Genomic DNA, 15,487 nt, shown 5'->3' with positions numbered 1-15,487 from the left:
CTGTGTGTGGTTACGTATATACGCGCATCTCCAACATAGTCGACAGCGATTCTTGCCACGGCCATGCGTGGTCACGGCACATACACACGATGAAATCGTTTCGGGGTCGGGAGAATAGCCCTGACCTTCCGCAAGTCCCCGTTCGTAAGTTGTGATAAAAAGAAAGCCCGATGACGTCACTGGTCCCCATGTGTCACGATATGTAGCTGAAACTTCGATACGTTGATCTTTGAGCGTTTCGTTTTTCAAATCTTCGTGAGAATGCACGAACCTTTTTCACATGATAGACTGAATGGTTTTTATATAAACAAGTAGTTAGTTACAAACAAAAACAAAAAAAAAAAAAAAGAAAAGAAAGAAGAAAGAAAAAAAAAAGAAAAGCAAAAGACGATGAAAGGTGTAGAAACAAATTGAACTAAGTGCTAGGATTACAACTCAAGTTAACTGATTGGTTAAGTTCTGAAAGGGAATCCAGTTAACCGTGGAAAACTATGAGTATTCTATACATCACGTTTCCAAACCACTTTATTCTATCTCTATCCGACTAAAACCGAAGAATGTCATTCGTCATTCTTCTACGAAACCCCAAGCTTAAGTATTAGCAAATACCTAATTAATCTGAATTCTTTCAAACTAATTGATCCTTTCAAACACAAATTTCTTAAATCTGTATTGTTTATTAACCTAAACAAAGGAACATAGAGTTTAAGGAACAAAACTGACAGAAAGAGCTCTAGCTTTGAGACCGTAGAAAATTTCTGCGAGCCGATTACGATGGTCAAGTAGAGGCGTGAAATTTCGATCGTGTAGTTCTGGAACCGTCTGTGGATGTCTAACTAGCAGGTAAGCGATGCAGTAAAATGGAATTACTTCAGGAAATGCAAAGATGGGTGCAAAGAAAAGCAGAAAAGAGAAACGTTTTGCTTCTATGTTCTGGTTAACGACACCGGATTTGCTTTTAATTTAGAATCTCTTGTGGTTCTGGCGAAAAAGGAGGAAGCTGAAAAAATAGGATCAGAGAGGATAGAGAGGAAGTAGAAAGAGAGACGATGTCCGAAGGCGTTTCAAATACGATCAGACTGAGACCAAGGAAAAAGTGATTTAGAAGAGCGTCCTTCGTGACTATATGTGCCTACACATAAAAGTTACGACTATAAGTTGCGATATAACCCAGTGATTTGAGTCCGTTATGTTCATATTATACACGCAATAGGTTCAAAAGGTATTTTGGACGTAGGAAAATATATTCTCCACGAAACTACGACATAGTGCTTTGAAAAGTCTAGCTAGAAAAATAAATTATTTATGTATCTTCTTATTTGTATAGCACAAACTCGGAATGTATTTAAGAGTATAATTTGTCTACTAAATTTGGAATAAATTCGAATTCCGATCGAATGCTAACGTATTTCTACACGCATGAAGCATAACTGTGAATCTATTGAAAATAATCTAAATTCATAGGTTCTAAACAACATGAAATTTGTTCAAATAATACTTTTATGGAACATGTACATATTATACTCCTTTTTCTACATCAAAGGAAGAATTGCAACAAAGATACAGCGAATTTCTTGCATACTGAAGAATTCAATCCTTCCGTGTATTCCTCAAGTAGCACCACTTTATCCAATTTGCACGAGGCAAAATTTAATCTAATCCAGCAAAATGTAACGAAAACCTCACATCCTATCGTTCGTATCGTCAAAGGTACCGCCACTTATATCCAAGCGTGCTTCTAGCGTCTCGCTACATTTCATCCGGCAAGTATACACGTGTCCAACTAGACATAACCATAGACGTGCAAGAAATCCAGACGAAAAACAAAACGGAAGAACGGAAAAGAAAAGAGAAAACTTATGGTACGTAGTAAGGAGAGATTGATCGATAAGGTGAACGTTCCATCTAATAATGGAGAAATTTCGTTCGAATGGAAGAAGGAGCACGAGGTAAGGGGAAGAAGAAGAGGCACGAAGGCGGTGATTCCCCGAGCCAGAAACGTTCGTGATGAACGTAGCGGTGCATCGATAATCGCTCGCGTGCCACGAAGGCGCGAAGGACGTAACGGAGATACAAGCTCGATACGCTGTACTACAGGCCGATCAACTCGATAAGGTAATTACTAAATGCTAATATAGAGAATCGTGTATATTTCTGCTTTGCACATAACTATCCGCATGCCGCGTCTTTGTACGTTGATTTAGATGGCGGCTCGGTGTGGGTGGATCGCGATAGCGACGGCAAAATTGGTATATTTGTATTTGAAAGGGGGAAATTTCAATGATTAATTGAAATTAATCAAAGAGGCGAATTGAGATTTATGTGACGAATGCTTTTTAGTGATTTGTGAACTTTCGTTAATACAGTGTATTTGATGAATTTTGTCAGCTAACATGTAGTGTGTATTCCGTTGAATTTTAAGTCTATTTCAGATAATGTATCTTTTTATTTTTGTACATTTTTGAGATGACGTTTATAGTATGACCAGAATTTCCTCTTGTTAAACTATAGCGTTTACATTTGTGAAATTTTTATGTAAGAGACAGTAGATCAATGTCTCGGTTTTTATAGTATGAAGTAATTAGATCATATTGTTATTTGGTTGGCTTTAAGCTTACCAGATGAATTTCATCATTCGCTGTTCACAATTCGTTTTAGGATAGACGTTCCTTGAGAAAGATATAAGACAGATCGCCAGCTAGATAGACATCGTTCTTCTCAATAAATTAATAGACAACCGAAATCTTTTTATATGAAATTTTCCAAACTAATGAAATATTATTCACGAAGATAACAAACGAATGGTACAGTTTTATAATAAGCCTAATTAATTTCCAATAACTTGCCTTCACATAAAAATCATTTCTAAATCTTATCTAAACATCCGGGTGTGGATATAAAATTATTTAACTAGAACTCGCAACCCTTTTCACCGACCAATCACTCTGAACGTAGCGCCCATACGCACTCAAAAGCCTCCAGCGCCTCTCTCAGAGCCAGTCGCAAATTCCACAGGTCAAGAACGACTTGTGGTGTCTGTCTGGTTGTCGAACGATATCCTCGAGCACTAAATATTACGAATGCCGGGCGAACTTTAAATTAAACGACGGTTCAAGCCCGGCCAGATTAGCCACCGCGCAATGCATAAATACAGTGCAGAACCGGCGCGGTGTCCCGGTCCCTATGTAACGCCGGGACTTACGAGCGCCTTGTGTCCCGAAAAACACGTCCCTTATCGTCCCGGTATCTCGTGCAATGCCGATGTTACATGTTCGTATCGAGTGTCATTAAGTGTGATTATATTACCCCGTCTGTTCACGTGTACATCGAGATAGAACGAGATAGAACGTGAGAGGGGGATGAAAAACAGAACAGGAGAGAATGGAAAGAAGAGAAAGAGAGAGAGAGAGAGAGAGAGGAAGGAGAAGAAAGCACGTTCGAGGACTGGGACACAGGAGAGCACAAGAGAAAGAGGTTTTCGTGCCGTGCTGCCAGAGGACGGGGCCAGAGAAGCCGCTTTTACGTCGATACGTAATTTATTGCCATATCCGATATTAAAGTATCGTGGATAAGACGAAGGGATTGGCAGAAGGTCTACCTGCGAGTTTCTTCCCTTTCTTCTCGGCCGCGAGGACGCTACGCGTGTGGGAGTTTCTTTCTGCACCTCTTTTGTTCGTCCCCATTTCTTTTCTCTTCCCTCGCCCGCTGCGTTTCTTTTCCACTTCGCGTATTATTTTGCTTTAGTTTCAACCGTATTTCTGTTCAGTCGGATTCAAGCGACGTTTCAGAAGTATCGAATATGCGTCAGTTGACAAGAAATTATTAAGACAAATTATTCCATCAGCTGGTGAAAATTCTAAGTTTAGTTGACGTAGATTCGTAAAAATATTTAATTTTAATATTTTGCGACAAATTTTACAAATAATCTCGACTTACGTTCTATCGATTCCATAGAAATAATCATCGATAGATCGCGCATCTATACTTTTATCACTCCAATTTAGGAGAAATTTAAAAACACAAATATTCGCCAAGTGCATTTAACATACAAAATTATAGAACGCGTACAAAATATAACATCTTGTACGATGTATAGTGGATGAAAGAAATTTCTGCCCAAGTTTCATTTCTTTAGTTCTATGTTCATAAAAATATAAATATTTAATCAATATGTAAAATTAATTAGTAATACCACTTACAAGCGATAATTCGATGTCAAACGTGTGAATCCGGCTTTATAGGGGACACGAGTCGCATTCTGTGGAGTGGCTCGCAGGATCTGTGCGTTGATTGATGACGAATTGGTGTGCTAAGAGTGAGAAGCGGATGGATATTTAACGCCGCATTTAGTCTGGCAACGAGGCTAGTGGAAACACGGTTTGATGTCGCACAAGGATGAAAACGGCTGCTTAATCCTGCTACTTAATGCACCGTTCGCTCGGAGGTTGAACATGAAAGATGTTATTTTCCGGTGCTGTTATATTACAGATATTGTAGCATATTTTGCAGCGGAAATGGAGAAATGATATCATTTGTCACCAGAAGGAAAAGTTGTTTAAGCGAGTGGATAACGCTTTTTGTTAGGCTCGTCATTCGTTTGGATAAATTTGGAAGCTGTGAGAGAACGTTTTACCGGAATTTGTGTACTACATTCTAAACAATCCGCTTCAATGATCGAACGGTGCACTTTAGCGATTAGGTGAAATTGTGATAAAGAGAGGAATTAAGTTCTTTAATTTTTTACCAAACTCAACGTTTCTGAATACAAAAATAATTACCATCAAAAAAGGTAGATCTCCGCAAAACGAATTGGCAAATATTATAAATTCTGTATCACATAACGGAATGAAGAACTCCGAGGGAATCTTGAAATTCAACCAATGTAGAAAACTATTGGATCTTTTGTAAAGTTATTATACCGGAACTTCAAAGCCATGTGAAATGCGGCTAAAAGAATAGAAAAAAGACACTATCGAGAGAAGCGGAAATAAGAAATAGTTTGTTAATGGACGACAAACGAAAGGGAAGCAGGTAAGGCAAAGATAAAACTGAAGATCGTAATACTCCTTAATTTGGTGGCGCCATGAATGAACGAAGGAACTCACGTTTCACCCTGGAACGCACACTCATCTTCCCTTAGGCCGTGTTAAAACTAACAAACCGGTGGCTCAGCCGTCTCTGTAATTTTTTAATTACAGGGCCGCGTCTCTCAGTCACTCAGCCCCGGTGACTTGCAACCGGTGTCTAGAATCCACTCCCTAATTTTTAATAACACCTAGCGTCGGAGAGAGCCAGAGTAATAAGTTTGTAGGCGGTTCTCCGTGGGTTCCGAACCAGGAGCGGAAAAAACGAAGGAGCAGCGAAAGAGAGAGGCAGAGCCACCGGAAAACAGATTGGTAGCGTACAACGAAAACTTATTTTGTGGTGGATGGTTCAAATTACCGCGCGTCGTTTTAAGAAGAAATTATTAGACCATCGAAATTATTCGATACGGCGAAAGTGTTCTCTGGACAATAGCAAATGGAAAAGTTCGAACAGTACCGAACCGTAGCGAAAAAATTCCTAACGTGTGGGTGTTTTAATAATTTACGGTATTTAAATTTTACCGAAATGAAACAACATTGTTTTCTTGAAAATATCAACGCAGAATATTATATTGATTTTATGATATAGATAGTTATTGTATGTGTGCGAGTGTAGTAATTGGTAAACGACAAGGGGAACAGGAAATGTAATAAAAACTACGCAAATGTCCATTAATGTTTGTGACAATTGTAACAATTTTCCTTTTGTTAATATTAAGAATGCGTGAGTCATTCTGTTCCATTTATTTGGCTTTCAATTATTTGTTCGTTCGAGATATACATCAGAAAAAGAGATTTGGAATAATATATAATTATAGTCGTTCTACGAATACCTATGTGTCGGCATTATTAAAAATGTGAATAACCTCTGAATTATATGTTGAATACGATTGAAGGATTGTACGCAGAAGTTTCATAGTTTTGACAGGGCATAACACGTGCGTATAGTACTTTCTTGCTCAGCGCAATCCAAACGCGACAAACAAAAATTCAATTTCCTATCTATATTAAAGCAACGAACCATTCAAGTCACACGAAAGAATATTTTCGACCCATAATATCTACGCCGGTTCAATCGGCTTTTTCGTTGAAATATTCATTCTTTCACACAACGTTTCTTCCGATTACGATCGAGCCTCCACAACTGCAATTACATCAACCTTTCAATACACTGTCACGAAATAATCTAATCTTATCGCGCGTAATAAAAAATTCCAGTTATCGTAGCCAAAAAAAAAAAAAAAAAAAAAAAAACAAAACGAGAAGAAACAAAGGAAAACTAAAGAATACTTGAGGAGGATCAGAGGCATACGACTATGCCTAAGTTGCGTTAACCGCAACAGACGAAATGGGAAAAAGATAAGGAAGAACGGATGGTAAACACGAAGAAGGGACGAGGAACCAGAGCAAGACGTCGGACGTTCTTCAAATCAACGTGAACGCGATGGGTAGAAGCAGTGACAGCCGGCCGAGCAATACGCGGGTTTTATTATGCGCGCGATCCGCGCGCGCCTTCTAACCGAGGCTTATGAATAAATATCGCGATTTCCGTCGGCCGAGAGATCGAGAGAGCCGAACCTAGCATCGACGATGCGGCAACAGAACGGATCGATAAAAATTCGTCTCGTACAGCCAGCCGCCATAAATATTCCAATAAAGGTCGACCGTGCGTCGTCGGGCCGCCTTGAGAACGTTTCGTCTCTGTCCCTATATTCAATGCCCGTCCACGGGCTGGCCGGCTTACGTCGCGTGGAACGCGAGAAAAATTTTCCAGGATATTCTTTCTCTTTTTTTTCTTTTTGTTTTTCTTTCTTTCTGGCGTTTCTCGTTTGTCCACGATCGACGTTCCGAAACGATCTCGCGGGCGTTTCGCGTCGAGACGACGCGACGTGCTGCTCTAAATTTTCTCGAGGTGAAAATCTTTCTATTTCCGATGTGATACAGAAACGATATGTTGTTTGTATCGTGTGACGCGAAATACGAAACGAGATTTTAAATGGAAATCATCGAGTATGTGATTTTGGTGAAATTCTTGTAGACAAATTTGCATGGTGTTCTTTATAATTTTTTCAGATTTCCGCCATGGAATCTCTCTACTCTTTCAATGACACGCCTTTTAATGAAAAATGTCGCTGATTTAGCGATGGGAAGATCGTTTAAAAGCTTTTTCATTTACTTGTTCACAATTTTAGAATAGACTGATCTTATGGTTTCTTCGCTTCCATGATCACGCGCGGTGAAATTCAAGGAATTAGTTTCTCTAATTAACTAACCACAACCTAATTTAAGTTACTAATACTATAGGTAATACTAAATGTTTTTAAATTATAGTTGGATGAAAGTAGATAAATGGAACAATACCTTTGGTCAGTAGCGTTGCTGGTTTAACGGAAAGTAGAAACTTTAAATTTGGTATTGAAGTGGGCCGTTTTCGCTTGCATGACCTGAAACTGAAACAACATCGATTTAAATTCGATTCCAACATCCATAAGATTTTAAAGTGTACTTTCTTTGTATTTGCATTAAGTTACGCCAGATTTCCATTACATTAGATACCTACCAACGTCTACCGCACTTTTTTTTGTTTTATAATAACTTAGTTGAACAAACATTTTGACTTCTAGAATTGCGATTGCGTTACTCTTCGTTCCTTTCTATCTCTGATCGATAATCATAGTATCACGTATAATAAACTTTTATAATTTTTACCTATGTCGGATAAATACGTAATTCCAAATTAAAAATAATTTCTTATATAACTCTATACCGTGAAACTCTACTCCAAAAGCAAATTGTTACTTCCAATTCCAATCTATCCAACCAAAAATCGACTAAAAAGTATCTAACCGCTTGGAATTTTTATTTTATCGTTCAACAGTCAGGATAAGCATGAGCCATCGCGTTTCAACGTCGCGTCGAAGGGGATGATAAACGCGAGGAGCACGGTTCGCCGAACGGTAACGTCGATTACACAACGGCGAGGGATCGTTTTGAAAATCACTTGACGATCGCGATCGAATCCAACCGGCCGTCCCGTTCAATTTAAATATTTAACGGAAGAGAATAATAACGGTCCATTATGTTCGCGCGACAGCTACGCGATGCTGTGTGAGCGCTGGTGTTGGTTGCGCGCTATCGGCCAGTGTTATTAATGTTACTATTTACCATCGCTGCTGGCGCAATTGTCATCACGCCAGACAGTACGCGGCACTAATTACCGTCACGGCAGCCTATTGTTCCACTTAAAGCTGATTGTTATCGTTACGCAAATTGCAGCCAATGCAGCGCGCGCCAGTAATGATTTCGCACCGATATCAATTCCGTCGAGCGTCTCAATGCTTATATACTAATGCACTTATGTACATTACATATACACGTATATACGTGGAGAACACGTTGCCGTGGATGATAATTTTTCTTATTGTTAACGACATTCCGATCGTTAATAAGCGGGGCGGAATAGTTTTCCATTAGCGGTGGACAGCGAATAAATGACCGACTACGTAATCGGACAAAATAATCGCCGGCTAATGTCTTGATAGATTGACGCGATCGAACGAGGTCGATGCGCCGCTGGCTGCTGCTTCGAAGCGAATTTGCAAGTCGAGTTTTGCGAAATTCTTCAACACGACAGTGATCAGGGGGTGAGATCGCGCGGTGACTGTTACTGCGAGCCAAGGTCTTCGGTCGAGAAAATGTGAGTTGTAGAAGATGAGAATTTTATGATTTAACGTCTGTGTGGAAGTATTGTAGCAGAAATATCGAGAGATCTTACATTCGGATCTATGAAATTGTTGATATCCAGAGAATCTGGATATTACGAAGTCTATAGATGTTGTAGGATATCGTCTGTTGCACGAGAATTCATAATGTTTTTGTATCAAATTAATATTTCAATCTTATTCCGAGTTGGAAATTCTTGGCAATTGGAAATTTGATGCAAAGAGGTGGGATTTTTTAAAATGAAGCTCATAGGCGAAGGTAGCTTCGATAATATCGAATTGATTGGCAACGCGTTGAATTTTAAAATAGTTTCTCGTGCAGAAATTGGAAAACGTGATATATTTCTTTCTTGTATTTTTTCGAACTATACCTCTTAATTACTTTAAGAGCAAGAACAGTTAATTTAACAGGATAAAATAAAATCATCGTCGATTCTTTTCATCGACTAAAATTAAATTTGATCGAATCGATGGTTTACGGTAAAAGGAATGTTGAGATTGAAAAGAGCAAGCACAACTTTACCAGCCTAAATCACGCAAGCGATTGACGTTGTGAAAGCCGTACTTGTCGGTTTGAAAAATCGTTAACAAAGATTCTTCACGGCGACAAACGATAGATAGATCCTTTGAAACAACGCGACGGTTACGATAAAATTCCGCGGCGGCTACGTTCGATCGTAATTATCTGGTCGTGTTTATAAATCACCATGGATCAATTAATGCACGAAACAAAGGGAGAGAGATAGAAGGGGGAGAAAAAAAAGGGGGCCAGTAAAGGTAGAAAGCATGCGCCGTTTTATAATACAGTCCGTGATCTTAAATCAACGTCCTTTTCTTGGCCGGAGATAAATCTTGCGCGGTCGAGCTCGGCCTAAGAAATATAAATACGATTGTGCATAGAAACGGGGCGTTTTGTCGCTCGAAGCGCGCGTCCAACGAAATAGTCCTCGCGATTTCGCTCCATGTCCTCGTTTTGCAAGGAACTCGCGAAACAGGGAAGGATTTCTAAAGAATTTAAAAGAACTTCTTTGTTTTTTAATTTCTTAATTTAGAAATACGTTTGATCGACTAGAGAAAAGATGGATATTCTGTAATTAAGATGACAGAATTTGGTTCGAAGGAAATATCATAGCGAGAAACGCTGTAAATAGTGTCTTCTGTGAATGAAGCAATAATTGTTAGATAAATAATATGCGATCGTTTGCACTGTTATTTAGGTACACTACTTAGGTGTACTACTTGGATTGGTTGTAACATATAATATGTTATCTCTCTGACACGTAGCTATATGTAAATCTTTCTAAGATATTTGAATGTTTTGGAATTTGCAAAAAGCAATATCAAATTTTGAGAAACTTTGAAAATACATACACTATACAAACAGAGGCGAAATTGTTTCAATGCTTGGAAGAGTAAGCAAAACAGATATAGTTAAAGATAACAGATCTCTATGGTATTTATTGATAAAAAAAAAAAAAAAAAAAAATTGTAGATTGATAATTATATTACATCTGCAATAGCATTCGAAATTTGTCACATTTTCATAAAACGATCATCCCTCGCATCGAATCATTAATTAAAAGAAGATACCGTTTTTAATGAAACAGTTATTTTCTCAGGGCAAATGGATCGATATTCTGTCGAGCATACATCCTATATTAAGTTCTAAACAATATTTTATACAGAATTTCTATTATATTTTCTGCTATGTAATATCTCTGGACATTTTTATATTTCAGAAACAATTTATGGCTTCTCTGAAAGCATCGGGATGTTTGTACGTCGAAGCGAGGAGAATTCTCCGGGAAGGACGCGTCTGCAACGAGCGCTGCAACGCGAGTGGACGCCTCCTGGTTCGGACAGCGTCTCTTATTAGCCGCTAAGGCGTCGCGACGCCCTGGTTGCAGAAAAATCCGCGAGATGGGGACGCCCGTAAAGCTGGCTGCCACAAAACGCAAGGCAGAATCGAATCGGGAAAGACGAAGGCGCTAATTCATACGCTCGATTCTGTTTCCGCTGTTCTATTTTATTCTCAAACGTCTTCGTCGTCAGATATTCATCAGAGATGGTATCTAACGCGAGACATGACATCGCAAATTATATTTGCTCGAGGATGTAACTCATTTATCATATACTTCGTGTAGTTCTTTACGTTCTAACGTATGTATGCACATGTATAAGGTACGTACGCATGTATACGTACATACGTACGTGATGTATATTAAAGTGATGTCTCGGGAAATTTGCATTTTACAGAATGTGATAAGCGAACCACGTGTGAGCAAGGATTACTCGGTTCTTTGACATTCTTGCAGCTTCGACTTGCTTTCACGGTAGCTGACAGATTCTTCGATATATGAGCCTTCCAGAAGGTAATGATTAACTTCTACGTTTTGTAAGTTTCATAATTTTCTCACTCAGGTACACGATTAATGTTCAATTCTCGGAAAACGAATAACTTACTCCCCTAAGTTTCTTTATTGCAAAAAGACGACATAAATGATAGCGTAGACAAATTTTAAGGATTAATGCTAAAATTTGAAAAATCAGCGATCGTAGCATTATCAGTTTTATTTACTTTTCAATTTTGGAACTGATCGATGAATCTTCTGGATGGTTCACGCGTCCATTCATAATATATACGTAAATCGCGATCGTTTTGGAAAATATTATCCAAGTTCAGGTATGCCGATATAATGGATATTTTAAAAGTTACCAATTGCCCTCCAAATTTGTTAAAGCCGTTTATTTATTTCCTTATTTATCATCGAGAGATCAAGTATCTAACTCATCGTCACCGCGTGAACGTAACAACATGGAGACATGTACGCCGAATCCCAAGAACGCAACAGAGTACCCTTGATTTCAACAGCTTCAAAATTTTCTGGAAAGCCAGCCTGTTGACGCGTCGCGGAAACGCGGTCGTTCCCATTCCCGGTTCCATCGCGCAACAGAAATATCGACTGAAGTTTTAACATACACCTCTCGTATGGCTGCCGAGTGCATCTGGGCTGTCGTCATGGGAATATAAAAGGGAGGCTGCAACGATAGACAGATAACTAGAAGAGGACAGAGAGGGAGCGAAGGAAACGGCGGGATAACAAGGGACCAGAGGGGGTTGAGTCGAAAAGATAGACGAAGGAGGGCAGCCGAGGGAGGAGGGCTGCAGGGGAGGGGGAGGAGAGAGAGTAAAGGGAAAGAAAGATCGAAGGAGATGCTTGTCACCTCCTACATCTTACACCTCCGCGCGCGCGGATCCTGCACGCTTTCCCATTCTACATACGCCTTCTTTTCTGCATCCCTCGGCTCCCTTCGCTCCACCCCCGTGTTCCACCCTCTGCGGCGCTTCCGCGTCGTCTTCTCAGCCGCCGCCGCTAACCGTCCACCCCCGCAGCCGTGCCGCGGCAGACAGAGAGAGAAGCAAAAGACGATCGTGCCTGCCGGAGAAAAAGGTGGCCGAACAAGCCACCGGGAGGGGATGTGCTTGCTTCGAGCATAGCTAACTAGCTGAATCTGAATCAATACTTACTTCCGCCCCCAACCGACTCCCATCCTCTTCTCTACCGAGTCTCAACCAGCTCCTCTTTCCTTCTTTTCCCCGACCACCCCCTACCGGGGTCCTCCTTTTTAGCGAGAAAGGACTTTCGGGGTACCCTCCTGCGCTTACCTCTCACCACTACCCTCGACCACCCCCATTACCCTTCACGTTACTGTCTTTCTACGTGTCTCTTTCTCCCTGCTTCTTCCGTTATTTTTTTCTCTCTTCCTATTCCTCGACCTCCTCCAACCTTACCTCCCACCGTATAGCTCTTCTTCTACCCTTCGTCGCGTCGAGCCTCGTTTCAATCCTTATCGGAGGAACTTCTTTTCCCTTTGCGGACGGCATTTTTCGATAGTCGCGACGTTTGATCAGCCGAATTCACGCTTCCGCGATCCTCGCCCGTTGTAGATTTCGTTTGCGAAGCTCTCGCGAGTGGGCACAGCCGAGCGGAAGATCGGATCGTACTCGCGAGCGAGTTTTCGTTCGTTCCTGGGATCTTCGGGTTCAACGGTTCACGTTAATGTCGTTCGATTTCGGTGTTTTGCGATTCCTAGCAACGAACGCGGTTTCCTCGGTCTTCATTGCGAATTGAACTGTTTCGTTGGTGTTGGAAGATCGAGCCATTGGAAAGATAAAATATTGGCCAGTTATATCTGATGAAAGTTTCTTAATTTTGGTATCGAAATATCAAATATTATTATAGTTATTATATACAGATACTACCATCATTGCTTTGTTTAACTAGGCGTGTAACATTTTGCCTTTAAATAAAAGTTTAAAAAAATTAGAATTGTCAAAGGAATGGAATTTTATTGGCGCAAATATAACTAAAATCTGCGATAAATATAACATACCTAAAATCGGGACAATTTCAATATTATTTCGAATTTTTATCTAAATAGCTTGTGAAGGTTGCTACTAAATTACCACGGTAGATCGTAATTACAAATAATCGCAATTAGTATCAAACAAAGATAAATTATTTTCTTACGCACTTCACTTAGATAAGAAGAAGTATTTGCATAAAGAAATAACGGCGTAATCGCGAGAAGAATAGACCAGAGGCAATTCTAGTCTCGGCTTAGCTACTTTAAAATTCGAGTCTTCTCTTGTGGCATCACGATCTACTAGCAGCCACGACTCGAGGACCGATTCGAGGGTTTGTTTCCCCCTGACAACCTACGGGCATCCCCTCCATGGTTTTACGACACCGTTCCACCACAACGCTCTTAAAACACGGAGCTTATCTCTTAAGTAAAAAGTACAGGAAATCCTGGCTTCGTGCAGATTCGTCTTCTCACGACGGAACCAAATTTAATTCCTGTCTAGAAATATCCACACCGAGCGTTTATATGCAATTTATACGACTTGCCTTTGGATCTCCATGGACGTTTCATCAAGAAACGGATCTTTTTATAGAGACTTTTTAAATACAAAAAGATATTATGTAAACTAGTGAGTAAATTGATGAATAACGATTAATAAATAATACTTCTTTAGAATTCTGTGAATAAAAAAAAATAGGGAAAGGTACAAGATACTCGTCCTCCAGAGATACTAGTTAATTTTACTATTTTATTAATCTTATTAAAAACTATAAAACTTAATACTGCGTCGTTTTATTAAAATAAAAGTCATACTAAGAAATTGTCAGTTGTCAATTATCCAAAATCTCGCTTGTTCCAGGAAAGAATTTCTCCTATTCGTACGAAAGCTACCAGAACGGAGAAACGCAACGTTCAACGCTATCGACCATATTTTCATTTTCCAACGCTTCAAACCAAAAATGTAACCAATCTGCCACAATAGGAATCAACCTCTCCACCCAAAATCGTCCTCCCGAGGCAGCAATTCGCAGCATCGCGACAAGCCGAGCAAATCCTCGTCTGAGACATCGTCGTTGCCTCGCCAAACGTTCTCGTATTTGCGTCCGCAGGAAATACGTGGAAGAGAGGCAGAGAGACGCGAAATTCGTAGGTGAGATTACAAACTGAAGTCTTGGGACGTCGTTCATCGCGATGTTCACTGAACTGGTGCGTACCACCCCACAGCATGCACCCTTTAGCTCGAACCAAAAGGTTGTTTCCTCCGCGTCGTGACGGTTGACTCGCGGGTATTATAATTCCCCGACTGGCCGCGGGCTAATTGTGTTGCGTGGGTGTGAATATGGTTTATAGTTCGGCGGAAAAGCTGGCCGCGGGCCAGGCAAACGAGCTCACGTGACGTCACGCGACGGAAATACACGAGCGGGCTAATTAGGCGAGGCACCTCTCCTCTTACGCTCGAATGCAAGCGGAACCCATGCGTCGCGACGTTTCTGCAACAACGTGACTGGAGACGCCTGCCGTCTCCTGTCGTATCGCGTGTCCGGAGTTGTGGAAAAATCAGAGAATGGGGAAAAGATGCGTTAGGAGAAAATTGTTCGGAGCTGAAGTATCGTTGACGACAATGCAGGATGGTTTAGAGGTGGATTCTTGTAAAGTTCGAGATATTTTTGGGTTAGCTTTAGGAACATGGAATGTTAAAATGTCGTGTTGAGAGCAATTAAGCGGCAGATATTAATTCTGCAGAAATTGGAAACTTTCGTTTGTTTCTTCCGAGGCTCTCTTACTTTGATTATTAAACTCGAAAGTTTCGTTAGTAAAGTTTATCGTTGGTACGATATCTATATTGTATTATTCGTTCTAAGAAATTTAAACTTATTCCATACATTGTACTTTTCCGCTAGAAGAAATCTATTTCCTAGGAAAATTCCTCCGATGCTCTATCATCGATCGTAAAGCACATTGTATAATTGGTGCTTAATTTTTGCAATAATAATTTGACAGATTATTTAATGGCCACGAACGTTTCTTTGCGATTTTTCTGCCTAATATTTGGCGAATAAATGCTTCGTATAACAATTCTGGCATTTGGTAGCGTGTAAAAATTGCTCGGGTGGGGAAAAAATTGAGCTATAAAACTATGATTAACGTCTGGCAAGAGCATCGTTCTACTTAATGTTTCTAAATGCGTAGGCGGAAGCGAGAAGGTTAATTAACAGGAAATAAGATTCTACTGTACATTTTTGGCGACTGTTCCGTTCAGTGAATTATATTTCGAAATAGCATAAATGAAGTAATGTTCACAGACGACTCGAC

General features: G+C 40.1%; 1 protein-coding gene across 10 annotated transcripts in view; it reads right to left on the bottom strand.

The window, feature by feature from the left end:
- Positions 1–15,487, bottom strand: part of Zfh2 (Zn finger homeodomain 2) — a 399,771-nt gene that overhangs the window by 208,562 nt on the left and 175,722 nt on the right. For all 10 annotated transcript variants that reach the window (XM_072017175.1, XM_072017174.1, XM_072017182.1 and 7 more), the window contains one exon: positions 7,446–7,534. The gene's annotated coding sequence lies outside the window, so the exon portion shown is untranslated. The remainder of the gene's footprint in view (positions 1–7,445; positions 7,535–15,487) is intronic.

Source organism: Bombus fervidus, chromosome 14, assembly GCF_041682495.2.
Source record: "Bombus fervidus isolate BK054 chromosome 14, iyBomFerv1, whole genome shotgun sequence".
Taxonomy (NCBI): domain Eukaryota; kingdom Metazoa; phylum Arthropoda; class Insecta; order Hymenoptera; family Apidae; genus Bombus; species Bombus fervidus.
Note: the sequence above shows the minus strand (reverse complement) of the source record. Positions and strands in the feature narration are given on the sequence as shown.